A 13,471-nucleotide genomic window follows, 5' to 3' on the forward strand; every position below is an offset into this window, starting at 1 on the left:
TGAACACAGAAAAGACAAAGCATAAAATCAAATAAATATAAATGGCAAATAGTGGAATGCATATGAGAAGAAAACTGTTTTCAGGGTTCATGGAAGTCAACAAGAGTGTTAAAGTGGAATTTGTCAACAGTTAGCAAAAGCAAGCTGTAAAGGAAGCTATGAGGAGACTAGATAAAGATAATGATCAAGACCTTGATAAGTCTGTTAGGAAAAGTCTGCTTTAGTGTTAACATCCATTTCCACTCTCTGTGAGTACAGAATGGGATATCAAATTAGTGAATTATTATGAAATTTGAAAAAATCGGCAAAGTGGAAGAGGCAATATTGGGACAAGCTAGTTTAAATGAGGCAAGCTGATTTTTATTATAATTTTAAGAGATAAATTTAAACATTTTTTAAAGAATAAACTTAATAGAAGGAACAGATATTACTGAGTTAGCTTTATGAAAACTAGAGCTAGGATCCAAGAAGAGATGATAGCTTTTGGTGACAGAAATGGTAGCTATTAACTCTCAAAAGAAATTAAGAGTGGATTATGGAGTCAGCATAGTGTAAATATTGTTTATGGGCAATAGTGCATATTCCTATGATGACTTTTTCATCCTTTATTTTGAAGAATAATACGTATCATCTTCTGAAATTATACTATTGGATGTAGCTACAGATGTTTGGGTAAAGGAAATAATATTTGAAGGGAGCATGGTGAGGCACTGTGTCTATATACTGGCTTAAACAAAAAGAGAAAATGAATGGCATTTTCAGGATTAACCATAGACAATGATAAAAGTCTTCTCTGAAAGATTTCATGCAGTAAATTGTCCCTTGATCCCATACTTGACACATTTAGTTTAATAAAAAATCGCTGTGAGTTGAAGTTAGAAACTGAGGCACTTATATCATAGCCAGGCATTTTCAAATACTTTCTTGACATTTTAGCATGAATTTTTAGCATGGGAAGCCTTCTACGTGTAGGAACTTTAGTTGACACTCTTTTCAGACATTGCTATTGAGTTCCTCTCAACAGAGTCGAGATACAAACATGTAAACACTAATTTCTATTCTGATACAGTACTCAAGGTTTTTCTATTTATATCCTCTCCACCTTTCTTTTCAGAATTCACATAGCCCTAGAAGCCCACTGTGGGATGGCCAACTCTAGGCTGAACAGTTTCCCTGAAGACCAGACAGTAATGAAACTGTTCCAGGATGAGGTCAGTGATTTGGCATGTTTGACTTCTTGCTTATGTTAGTCAACATGTGATTAAAACACCAGCTTTGTTATTTCCATTTTGTGTTCCTGCCCTTGTTTTTGAAGATTTACTATTCTATGCCTTGTTAAGGGTTTCACAAAACATATGTAATTAGTTAGCCCTACCACTAACAGTTGCTTAGCTTCTGTCTTAAGGAGCCTTTGCTTATTATATATATATAAACAGAATTTGATTGAACACTGATACTTTGTTAAGTGTCAAAACCCACAAAACGCCAATATTTTTGACAATGCAGCTAAAATTATCATAATTCCTAAGTATTGGGGTGAAAAAACAGAAATGAATCTTTAAAGTTTAATTAACTAAATTATATATTTTCAATAAATATTTTCTTGTGAATATAAACCATCTTAACTTTTCTTGTCTAGTATCTTGCTGAAATACATTTTAAAACAAAATTTTGGTAACGATCACATAGTTCAATTATTTTTCCAAAACAATGAAATAAGCATGACTTAAAAAATAATCATTGCCCACTGTGAAGTGCTACTTAATTTCCCATGCCTTTGCAATAGATGGTATTAGAAATGGAATAGAGTTCAAAAATTATCGCTATAAATTCTTGTCTTTTATAGGAAGGATATTTTATAGTTGATTGCATGCTCAATGTCCCATATTAGCAATTCATCATTTTACTATATTAATATTCATTTTTACTAAATATGGAAACCTCACATAATCAGCAATTTCCTCATCAATTTGGGGAAATCAAATTCATTATTAAGAGTATAATATTAACAGTAAAATGCCAGTTCTGGTTTAAAAATAAACAAGTCTTGATTTTCCTATTATGTTTAATTTTGCATGTTATTAAAAGAGAGAAAGTTATAATGTAATTCATAAATTATTTTTAAAGGCATCTAGTTATAATAACTCACTCAACCTAGGACAATAAAGAAAGCAGAGAGGAGTTTCATCCTTAATTTGTACATACCAACCATGAATGTTCTAATCATATGAACACTGATTTTGCTCTTAGTTCATATTAGTCTCTTTTTATTTGGCTATCTGGACTCAAAATTTCCAGTTAACCTCACTGATTAATTTAGGACTACTACCTAGATGGTTAAGCAAAAGCTATTTATAGCAGAGTTGTGTATATTTCTATGTTAGACACACAAAGGTTTGTAGGAATACAATCATGTTTCTATCTAATAGTCAGGATCTCTTGTTGCTTTAATAAAAGTTAATAATTAAATGGCAAGAATTTTTCATGACATGTTTGTAAATATGTATTATGATCTTTGGCATATCCTGTTACTTCTGACAGTGTGGTTAGCTAAACTGCTGCTTACATTTAGAAAGCATAATAGCTGTACATTTCTATGAGTTCTGTCTCTAACAACTTACATGGGTACTAGCAGCTTTTAGTCCTTCTAAGAGATAAAGCCAAGAGCATTACCAAAGGAAATTATGTCTAATTCTTTGTAAAACTGTATATGACTAGAAGTTAATTTAATACTTATTTTGGATGAATGGACTTAGGAAATACAAAATATGAATGTTATTATATATAGATTATGGTCAAGGAAATCAAGTGCATTACCCATGATGTACAAATTTTTACTAACTTCCCTGAGTTTGGTAGAAGAGTTCACTTTTATATACTTTATATAAAACCAAAAGTCTAAAGGCAGTTACCATTAGCAGTTAATCAGCTTAAAGAAAACAATATCCACATAAAAAACAGTGAATGAATTTCTGTCAACAGTATATGAATGCATGAAGGCAGACACACAAAATGCAAAGGAATCATGGCAGAGAAAGAATAAATGTGAATGCTATCACTACATGAAAAGCATAGAGCATGGAAAGCATTTAAGGGGATTATAGCAGTGGTGGCTAGCATCTGGCCACAAGGAAGAAGAAATTGGGAGAAAGAGAGTTGAAAATTGAAATCAGAGAAGAAGCAGTAGTTCTGGGCATCTGTTGTACACCTCACAGGAGTCATCACTGTCCCATTACTGCTGAGATGCAAAATTATAGACAGAAAAAAAAGTAGTAGTCCTGAGCATCTGTTGAACAGCTCACAGGAGTCATCACTGTCCCATCACTGCTGAGAGTTACAAAATTGTGTTCAGTGAAGAAGCCATAGTTCTGGGCATCTGGTGAACAGCTCCCAGGAGACATCTCTGTCCCATCAATGTTGAGAGTTACAAAGTTGCAGTCATAGAAGAAGCAGCAGTTGTGGGAATCTGTTGAATAGCCCACAGTAGCCATCTTTGTCCCATCACTCTGTGGTATCCAAAGTTCAATCTCAGGTTATCAGGTCAGTAAAAATGTGCCTCTAACCACTGATCTAAGGGATCAGTTTATTATTTTGAGACTGGGTATAATTATGTAGCACATTCTAATATTAACCTGCCTCTGTTGTCTGAATATAAGTCTTGTAAACCTTTGCCCTATTCCATGGTTGTACTAGGTATCTTCCTATACCATAGTTGTACAGGGTATCTCCCTTCAACCTCCTTAGATCTACTCCATATACTTTTTAGTCCAAAATTTCTCCAATATCCTATCAACCAATTTTTTGTTTTATTGATAATACTTTAGTCAATTCACTGACATACTTGTTAAAATAATAAGATTAAGAGAATAACAAGTAGGACCACTTCTTTTTTACATTATCCTATTTTGGTTGGGAATGATAATTAAAGACATCACTCTTCACAAAACAGCCTTCTGTCTACTGTTCCTAGGATTTGATAATTATTCTTTCTTTAAAACTGGTAATGGTATTACAGCTGTGAGTTACATATAATCACCGTATTGCTTATATCTGGTCACATTATATTATTACTAGGTTTATCAAATATTGCATAAATAGCTATGTTGGAGCTCTCCATCAGATCACTCCCTCAGAGTTTAGGCAACCCTGCAGAAGAGGGGGAAATGACTGTAGGAGTCAGAGGGGGTGAAGGACACCAGGAAACCATGACCTGTCTAAGTAGAGCTCACATAGGCTCATCGAGACTGAAGCAGCAAGCACAGGGCCTACGTGGGTTGTAACCAGGTCCTTTGCATATATGTTTTTGCTCTTAGCTTGAAGTTTTTATGGCTCCTAACAGTGGGAGAAGGTCTGTCTCTGATTCTTTTACCTACTCTTGAGACTCTTTTCCTCCTGTTGGGTTGTCATATCTGGCCTCATTATGAGGGCTTTTGCTGTGTTTTATTGTATCCTGTTTTGTCATGTTTGGTTGTTGTCTCTTGGAGACCTGATCTTTCCTAAGGGAAAAGGAGGGAAAGCAGATCTGGGGGAGAGAAAAGGTGTGGGGCAGCTGGAAGGAGTGGAGGGAAAGGAAACTATGGTTGGAATGTATTTAGTGAGAAAAGAATCGATTTTCTATGAAAATATAATAATTTGACTGAATCATAGCTTTGTATAGATAACTTGTTTGAACAAAGACTTAGCTCCAAAAAGGAACACTATGTATTGCGGAAGTGTATGTAAGATATGTTAATAATGTGATGCTAATGAAAATATCTATTTAAATTGATTTTCTTCAAATTATCTATGTAGAAGCTCAGAATTATTAATTTCAATTGCAGTGAAGAATGAGTCAGATTTCTGTAATGAGCCTTGTAGAATTTTCTAGTATTTGAGAAAATTATTCTGAATCCTAACTCATATTAAAAGTCTGCAAAACAATGAAATTCTCTGATTTACACTTCTGAAGACTAATACTCTATTGTAGTGTTGGAATTACCTACTTTACATATTACAGCCTAATTTGAGAAATGATCTTGTGAAGCTTGTGAAAAGAGGAAGAAGAATATTGTTGGTATACTTTGGAGGGTTATTGAAATGTCTTATTTCATGAAGCTTGTACTAAACCTAGTGTTTACACTTTAAAAGGTGGAACTCAGGTTGTGAATGAGCTAGTCTTGGAAATTAATGTTATTCTGAATCATTCTATCATTGTAGCTAAAGGTTTCCTGGTTCTGCCTGGCCCCTGGTCAGGACAAATCTCTCTCACCCGCCTTATAGTAGCTCAAGCAGGTAGGCTGTAGCTAACTTGAGAGAGACAACTAGGAGAGACTGCAGGGGCTTGGTGGGACCCAGAAAAAAAAAAACTTTGCAGTTACATATCATAGCAAAGATATGTTTATCCATGAAGTCTAATCTCACATTCTGCATGATTTTCTATAAGAACCTAACTAAAGTCATTTGCCCACTAAGTTAATCTTATTATTGTATGGAACATTTTCCCCCTTGCCTATTCCTTCCTTCATCCTCTCCTATGTTTAGGGTATAAAGGAATGAGAAATTAAGAAGGAAATAACTGTAATGGAATGGCAGAACTACCATTAATTTTCAGAAAAATCTCATCCACTTTTCCAAATTTCTTAAGTGGTAAAAATAGAACCAGGTGAAAATTATGAAACATAAAATGTAATAACCTATGATATTGAAATGTTAAGGAAACTGGAAAACACACTGAAACAATAGTATCTTCTTAGGTTTTTGAGAAGTCAGTAATATATACATTGTTTGTTTAATGGTGCGAATGATGATAATCTTTGTAAGTAACAAAAATATTTATTAATGTTGATATAGGCATAATCTAAAATTCAAACTTATTTTATTGTCACAAATCCTACCCCTTCAAAGTTACGGAGATCTTCCCTTAGCACCAATTCCCAGGAATTTACTCAGTGACTTGTAGTGACACCACATGGAAAAGAGTTAGATCTGAAGTCACACAGGAAAAGTGAATCTATGTATTGATAGTTGTGGATGCTTGGTTGGGCAAGAGTTATATGTGAAATAAATCAAGAAACTCCAGTAGTGTTGTTGGGTAGGAATCCTACCATTAGTTCAGCAACAGTTATAGATTTCTTGCTGTATTAGAAACTGAGATACCAGGTGATGATTCAATTGTCATGTGCACATACTTATGAGGGTTTAGGGTTTGCGGTGGATTAGGGTTAGATACAAGGAACTTTACAAATGCCATGCATCACCAATAGAATCTACTTTACATTCAGAGAAAATGTAAAATCTCCTACGTTTGCCTGCATGACACTTTTTAAAAGTATGATTAAACTGCTCTCTTTCCAGAGAATAGTAGTTCATTGTAGTTTATTGTCCAGGCAATAAACTACAGTTTCAATTACAACTCAATCTTGAAGTGATAACTTATTTTTCTCTTGATTTTATTCCTTTATTTTAGTCCTACCAGTTAGTTGCTTTAGTTCCTATATTTCATTTCTTGTCCCTTTTCAAGCACAGTGTCTAAGTCATTCCTTCTTTCTAGAGAGTCATCTTAGATCCCCTCATATAAAAGTATAACATTATTATTTTAGAAGCCCATCACCTTTATTCTGAATTTTTAAAAACTTTAGATTCCCTTATGAACTATCCAATAGATCTTCACAGTGTGAATTCTTATCTATGGATAAGCAGGTAATTTATAATATTGTTTACAACACTTTTGTGGTATTTGGCTTTGGTGAAGATAAAACAATTGACTAAGGGGTACTCCATAAATAATCTCTGAACAAAAGAATAATGAAAATGATCAGATTGAATATACTTAGAAAGCATCCTATATTCTATTAGTACTGAAGAAGCCATAATTGGAAAAATGCATATGGCAATACCTGCACTTTAACTAGTCCTATTCTATAGTGGAATTTGATAGAATTTTGAAAAAATGAATTGTAGGCATTCTATTATATGAAAATTTTAAATATTTTCATTGAAAACAAATATAATAAATGTTTTTATATTCAGAAGAATATGTTATTTTGTTACAGTATTTCTATTTAATTATATAGAGAAGGCTTAAATGTATATTTATTTACAAATAACTGTGATAGTTTTTCCAAGGATATTGATATGCATCATAAAAATGCTATAAATCATGATTTTTGGTTAGTTGGTGTATCATATCTGTACATATGCATTCTTTCATATCCAGATTGTAAAATATATAAATAAATGTCTTATTGCACCATAAATATATTGATCAAGAATAAATTTCTGGTTACATCACAAAGTAATGAGGGCTTGAGATAGCCGAGTTTGGGGAGGGGCAGAGAGGGAGAATGAAATAGATATCTGGACAGAATGAGCCATTATGTAGTTAGAGAGAAATCTGGTGCTAGGGAAATCCCCAGGAACTCACAAGGATGTCCCCAGCTAAGATTCATAGCAGTGGAGGAGAGGGTGCTTGAGCTAGTCTTCCCCTGTATTCAGATCGGTGACTACCCTAATTGTCATCCATCCAACAACTGATGAAAGCAGATGCAGAGACCCACACCCAAAAACTGGCCAAGCTCCTTGAGTTCATTTGAAGAGAGGAAGGAGAGACTATAAAAGCAAGGGGGGACAAGATCATGATGGGAAAAAAAAAAAAAATCATAAAGACTGCTGACCCAAGCTAGTGAGAGCCCATGGAATCTGGACTGACAGCTAGGGAGCCTGCATGGGCCCACACTAGGCCCCTTGAATGAGGATGACAGATGTGTGGCTTGATCTTTTGTGGGTCCCTTGGCAATTGGACCAGTACTCAACCCGAGTACATGAACTAGATTTTTTAGAGCCCATTCATTCCCTAAGGTACCATGTTTTACTCAGCGTTGATGCAGGGGAGAGGAGTTTGGGCCTGCCACAACTTGGTAAGCCAGCCTATGTTGATAACCCACGGGAGGCCTTACCCCCTATGAGGAGTGGGTGGAGGGAGGTGGGGGAGGAGCAGGAGAAGGGGAGGGAGGGGGAACAGTGGGCGGTATGAAAAATGAAAAAAAATTAAATAAACAAGTACACCTTTTAAAAAGGAATATTATAAAAGAATCACTGTAGCCTTGGGAATTCATACTACTCTTTATCATTTATATCTTTACAAAAACAGGTTCTTTTCAATAAGAAACTTAATTTTTCTCATCGTGGTCTCGATATCTCTTGCTCATAGAATCCCTCCTCTCTCTCTTTGTCAAATGGACTCCTGGAGCTCCACTTGGGACCCTGCTGTGGATCTCTGCACCTGCCTCCATCAGTAACTAGATGAGGGTTCTATGATGTCAGCTAGGGTATTCAGCCATATGATCTCCAGCATAGGTCAGGCACCCTCTCGACCACTGTCAGTAGTCTATGGTGGAGTCATCTTTATGGATTACTGGGGACCTCCATAACACTCTGCTTCTCCCTAATCCCATGGTGCCTTCATTTATCATGGTATCTCTTTCTTTGTTCTCCCACTCTGTTCCTGATCTAGCTCTAATCTCCCACTCCCCTAAGCTCTCATTCCCCAACCCTTGCCCTCCATTATCCCCCCCCCCACCATCCTCAGTTTGCTCATGTAGATCTCATCCATTTCTCCATTGCTGGGCAATCCTGTGTCTTTCCTAGGGTCCTCCTTACTAGCTAGTCTCCCTGGAGAGGAAGGATTATATGAGCAAGAGATATCGAGACCAGGATTGGAAAAAGTACAGAGACAAGTAGCCAAACTAGTGGAGATGCATGAACTGTGGACCAATAGCTGAGGAGCCCCCATGGTACTAGACTAGGCCCTCTGGATAAGCGAGACAGTTGTCTAGCTTGAACTGTTTAGGGGGCCCCCAGGCAGCAGGACCGGGTCCTGTCCCTAGTGCATGAGCCGGCTTTTTTGGAGCCTTGTACTTATGGTGAGATACTTTGCGCGGCCATGGTGCAAGGAGGAGAGGCTTGGACCTTCCTCAGCTGAGTATGCCAGGCTCTGCTGACTCACCATGGGAGATATTGCCTTGGAGAAGGTCGGAATGGGGGTGGGTTGGGGAGGAGAGCTGGGGGTGGGTGGGAGGAGGGAGGACAGTGGAATCATTGGTTGACAAGTAGAATGAATAAAAAATCTCTTAAGAAAAAGAAATAAAAAAAAGAAACATTCTATTCTTTCTTTTTCTTCTAAAATTAAAGTTCAAAAGTATAGGTCAGGTTCTATGGACATGGAGGAGGAAAGAATGTAAGAGTTTGAGGTGATTTGAATAAAAATGGCTCCATAAGTTCAATACACATTATTATTAGGAAGTGTGTCCTCATGGAGGAAGTGTGCCACTAGGAGAGGGGCTTTTAGATCCCAGATGCTCCAGCCATGCCCAGTGTAGCATCCAATTCCTGCTGTCTGTGAGTCAAGATGTAGAACATTCAGTTCCTTTTCTATCACCATGTCTGCCTACATGCCACCATGCCTCCCATCACGACAATAATGTACTAAACCTTGGAAACTGTAAGCCAGCCCCAATTAAATGCTTTCCTTTAGAAGAGTTTCTGTGGTCATAGTGTCTCTTCACTGTAGTAAAACCTAACTACAGTGGGCAGATAAGAGGATGGAGGACAGCAAGAAAGTAACGCCTTCTAAATCAACATTACCAAAGCACTTATGAAGTCACAGACTGGTAGCATGCACAGGATGTGCATGGAGCTACACAAAGCCCTTTGCATATATATTATGACTTCCAGTATAATGTTTTATGGAATTCCTGAGTATGGAAATGAGTGGCTTTCGACCTCTTGTGACTTCCCTTGGGGTCTTCCCTCTGTTCATTTATTTTGTTCAATTTCATTGTGTTAGTTTTTGTTTTATCTTTATATTATTACACACTATATTGTATTTATTATATTATTATCATCCCTTAGAAACCATCTTTTTTTCTATTGAGAGACAGAAAGGGAGTGGATACAGTTGGTAGGGGAGGTAGGGAGAAACCGGGAAGAATAGTGGAAGTGAACCCATAATTAAGATGTATTGTTGGGTGTGGTAATAATGCTACAGTTGGGGGGATTGTTTTTTCAATTAAAGCATGGGTTCAGCAACTCAGATTTCTTTCAGTATGTCAAAAATTTTAGAGGAAAAAAAAACAAAATGAAAAATATTAGTTATCCTAGTTTCTTAGGTTTCAGTTCAACATGATTTGATTTTAGTAATTCTGAGCCTGCCTAGAAGAAAGCTATCATTTTGAAAATGAAAGCTGCTTGCTTAATAGTGGCAAGGAAGGAAAAAAAAAGAAACACGCCAGGTCCAGCACACAATACTCTGTTCTAAGGTACATACTTCAACTCATCACTGTGGTTATTTCATTGAAAATGACCCCATAGACTCATATATTTGAAGCATGGCCAACAGTTATCGGAATTATTTGGAAGAATTAGTAGGTACGGCTTTATTGGAGCAGTTATATCACTGGGGCCATGATCTTTTAGCTTTCCGTCAGCCTTATGGTCATTTCCCAAGATGTGACTTCTGAGCCACAGTTCTAGTACCAGGCCTTGTACCTGCCATCGTGGTCCTCACTGCTATGGCCAGTACAGCTGTGGTCATCACAAGGACAGTAAAAGATGGTGACACTTGATAGATTCACAAAACTTTGAGTTCATTTCTAAAATGAATAATTTTATTCTTTCCATTGCTCTCTATATATTTTTTACCTAGCTAGTAATGATAGCACTATAAGCAGAGGTTGAACAGTCTCTAACATCCTTATGTAAGTTCTTCCTTCCTCAATTCCTGGAGTCCTTGTGGTCTGATATTTCCATGGAGAACATTCTCCCAAATACATGCAGTTTTCCACAATCACCTAGTCACAGGGTCAAAATTTGTACTGTAGGAAGGGAAGTGCATACTTCTTACATAAATTTTGGGGTATATTAATGAACCAAAAAATAATATGTCAAAGAAATGACATAAACTATATGTCATCATTAGATATATTAAGGCATTAGATATTTATTAAGGTGACATATTGTCATGTTGAATCTCTGCCTATTATTAAATTTTTGTAATCAAATTTTGGCAGGTTAGATATGGTGTTGTTGGATCCTAACTGCTCTCTTGGGAGTTGGGGTGAGAAGGCAGGGCATCAAAGGCACTAACCCTGGGAATCAGTTGAAGGCAAACAACAAACTTGTTTTTTCAATAATGGGAAAGGCCTTATATACCCTCCTCCCAGCACCCAAACTGTGTGGCAATCTGGTGGCATTGTGTGGCCATCACTCATTGGTTGAGCACAATCAGGAACTCTGACAGCAATCAGGAACTCTGACAGTGCCTGTTGCTAGGTCCTCAGGCAGACTTCAGGTTGGCTCATAAGGAAGCATGTTATGTGCATGCCTTGGCAACCAGTTTGAGCCAATTTCCTCACCCTATGGGCCTGTTCTACTACAGACCTGGCACTGCATGTTTTTAATCTACAATTATAATGTACCTAGTAGAGAGGCTATTATGTCTATTTTGATTAACAGTTTGGAAAAGAAAGCTTCAAAAGAACTTTTGTAAAATATAATTTAAAAGACAACCTTATTTGATGGGATCTAGAATATAACTGCTGAATAATCTGAATATTAAATCATTTATAATGTTCATTAATACAGTAAAATATTACCCATTTCAAGAAAAGCACAAATAGATGTATTATTAATCTTCAATATACTATTAACCATGTTTAGTGTATATAAGCCTCTAAATAAGAAGTATATATATATATATATTTGGACTTAATATTTTGAAATTATAAGTTTCAAATTTAGTAAGCATACTGAAGCATGATCCTAATTAGTCTTATCAATAAAAAACACAAGCCGGGCAGTAGTGGTGCATGCCTTTAATCTCAGCATTCAGGAAACAGAGCCAACTGGATCTCTGTGAGTTTGAGGCCAGCCTGGTCTAAAGACCAAGATCCAGGACAGGCTCCAAAACTACACAGAGAAACCCTGTCTCAAAAATAAATAAATAAATAAATAAATAAATAAATAAATAAATACCCAGAGTCAGATATCAAGGGTGAAAGCTGAAAGATGAGAGAAGCAGAGCAGCAGCCACCAGAAGCTTCTTACCTCTAGGAATCCTCAGACTGAATGGGGGTGAGTTTCTCTCTCCACCTTGTAGCATGAATCTTAAAAGTTTTTATTAATAAAATCAAACCTGAGCCAGGTATTGGGGTGAACTGGAGGATCAGAGAACCAGAATAAGCCACAGCTACCTCACCTCACTGGATCCTCAGCTGGTCTTATTTCCTCAGACTGGAGGCCTGTGAGTCCTCATCCAGAATGGGTCTCAGCTGAACTGTGTTGCTAGAAGCCTGAACACTTAACCAGCCAAATGCTTAAGCAGCCAAATGCTTCTAGTTTCTGGTCCTCACACCTTACATACCTTTCTGCTTCCTACCACCACTTTCTGGGATTAAAGGTTCGCTTTCTGGGATTAAAGGCGTGAGTCACCATGTTTGACTGTATCCTTGAACACATGGATTTCTGCCTCTGGGATGCTAGGATTAAAGTCGTGAGTCCCACCATTTTCTAGCCTCTGTATCTAGTGGCTGTCTGTTCTCTGACTCCAGATAAATTTATTAGGGTACACAATATTTTGGGGAACACAATACCACCACACCACCTGCTTTATATTCCCAACTCCACCTCTCTAGTACTGGGATTAGAGGTGGGAGCCACCACAACTACCCTGCTCTGTTCTCTTTTAGACTGGTTCAACCTCTTGCAGCCAAGGGTGGGCTTGAACTCCTGATCTTCCTAATTCCTCCTCCCAAGTACTGAGATTAAAGGTGTATGCCACCACCACCTGGCCTCTATGCTTAACTAGTGGCTAGCTCTGCCCTTTGATCTCCAGGCAAGCTTTCTTTGTCAGAACACAAACAAACTATCATACAATAGCATACCACTTCTTTCTAATTAAATATACTATAGAAACCCAAATGATAACTAACTCTAAGCATTGCAATAACTGAAGTGGTTTTTTATAAACTCCTGATTGATAAGAACCAATGAGATTCTTCCTATAAAGACAGAAAAAGAAATGTCAGAGAGAAAGGGAGAGCCATTATTTTTCATAAGGTTTCTGAAATCTTAATTCAATGATTATGCAGATACAAAAATGATGTGTTTTAAATAAACATGTCAAGCATAAAATATATTTTGTTAAAAGAAAAACTGACATAGTAATTCATGCAGCAGATTTTAAAATATCATTGAGCAGTTAGTAAAAACATGATCTAAATACAAGACCAGTGTCTCATCAGAGAGAATTTACCCTACATATCTTTGGAATCATTAGGATATAAAGCATCTCATACAGTGCTGTGTTTTGGACAAAGGACCCCTCCATTCTATACCAGATCCCCAAAATGAGCTTCTTCTCTAGTCACCTAATCCCACAAATTACCATTTCCCTGTTGAGATATGATCTATATGACATTTGCTTTGACTTTATATC

General features: G+C 36.8%; 1 pseudogene; it reads left to right on the forward strand.

Moving 5' to 3' along the window:
• The first annotated feature begins 10,364 nt into the window (after window positions 1-10,364).
• LOC131919826 (eukaryotic initiation factor 4A-I-like) overlaps window positions 10,365-13,471 on the forward strand; it is a 54,120-nt pseudogene continuing 51,013 nt past the window's right edge.

Source organism: Peromyscus eremicus, chromosome 9 (genome assembly GCF_949786415.1).
Source record: "Peromyscus eremicus chromosome 9, PerEre_H2_v1, whole genome shotgun sequence".
NCBI classification, from domain to species: Eukaryota; Metazoa; Chordata; class Mammalia; order Rodentia; family Cricetidae; genus Peromyscus; species Peromyscus eremicus.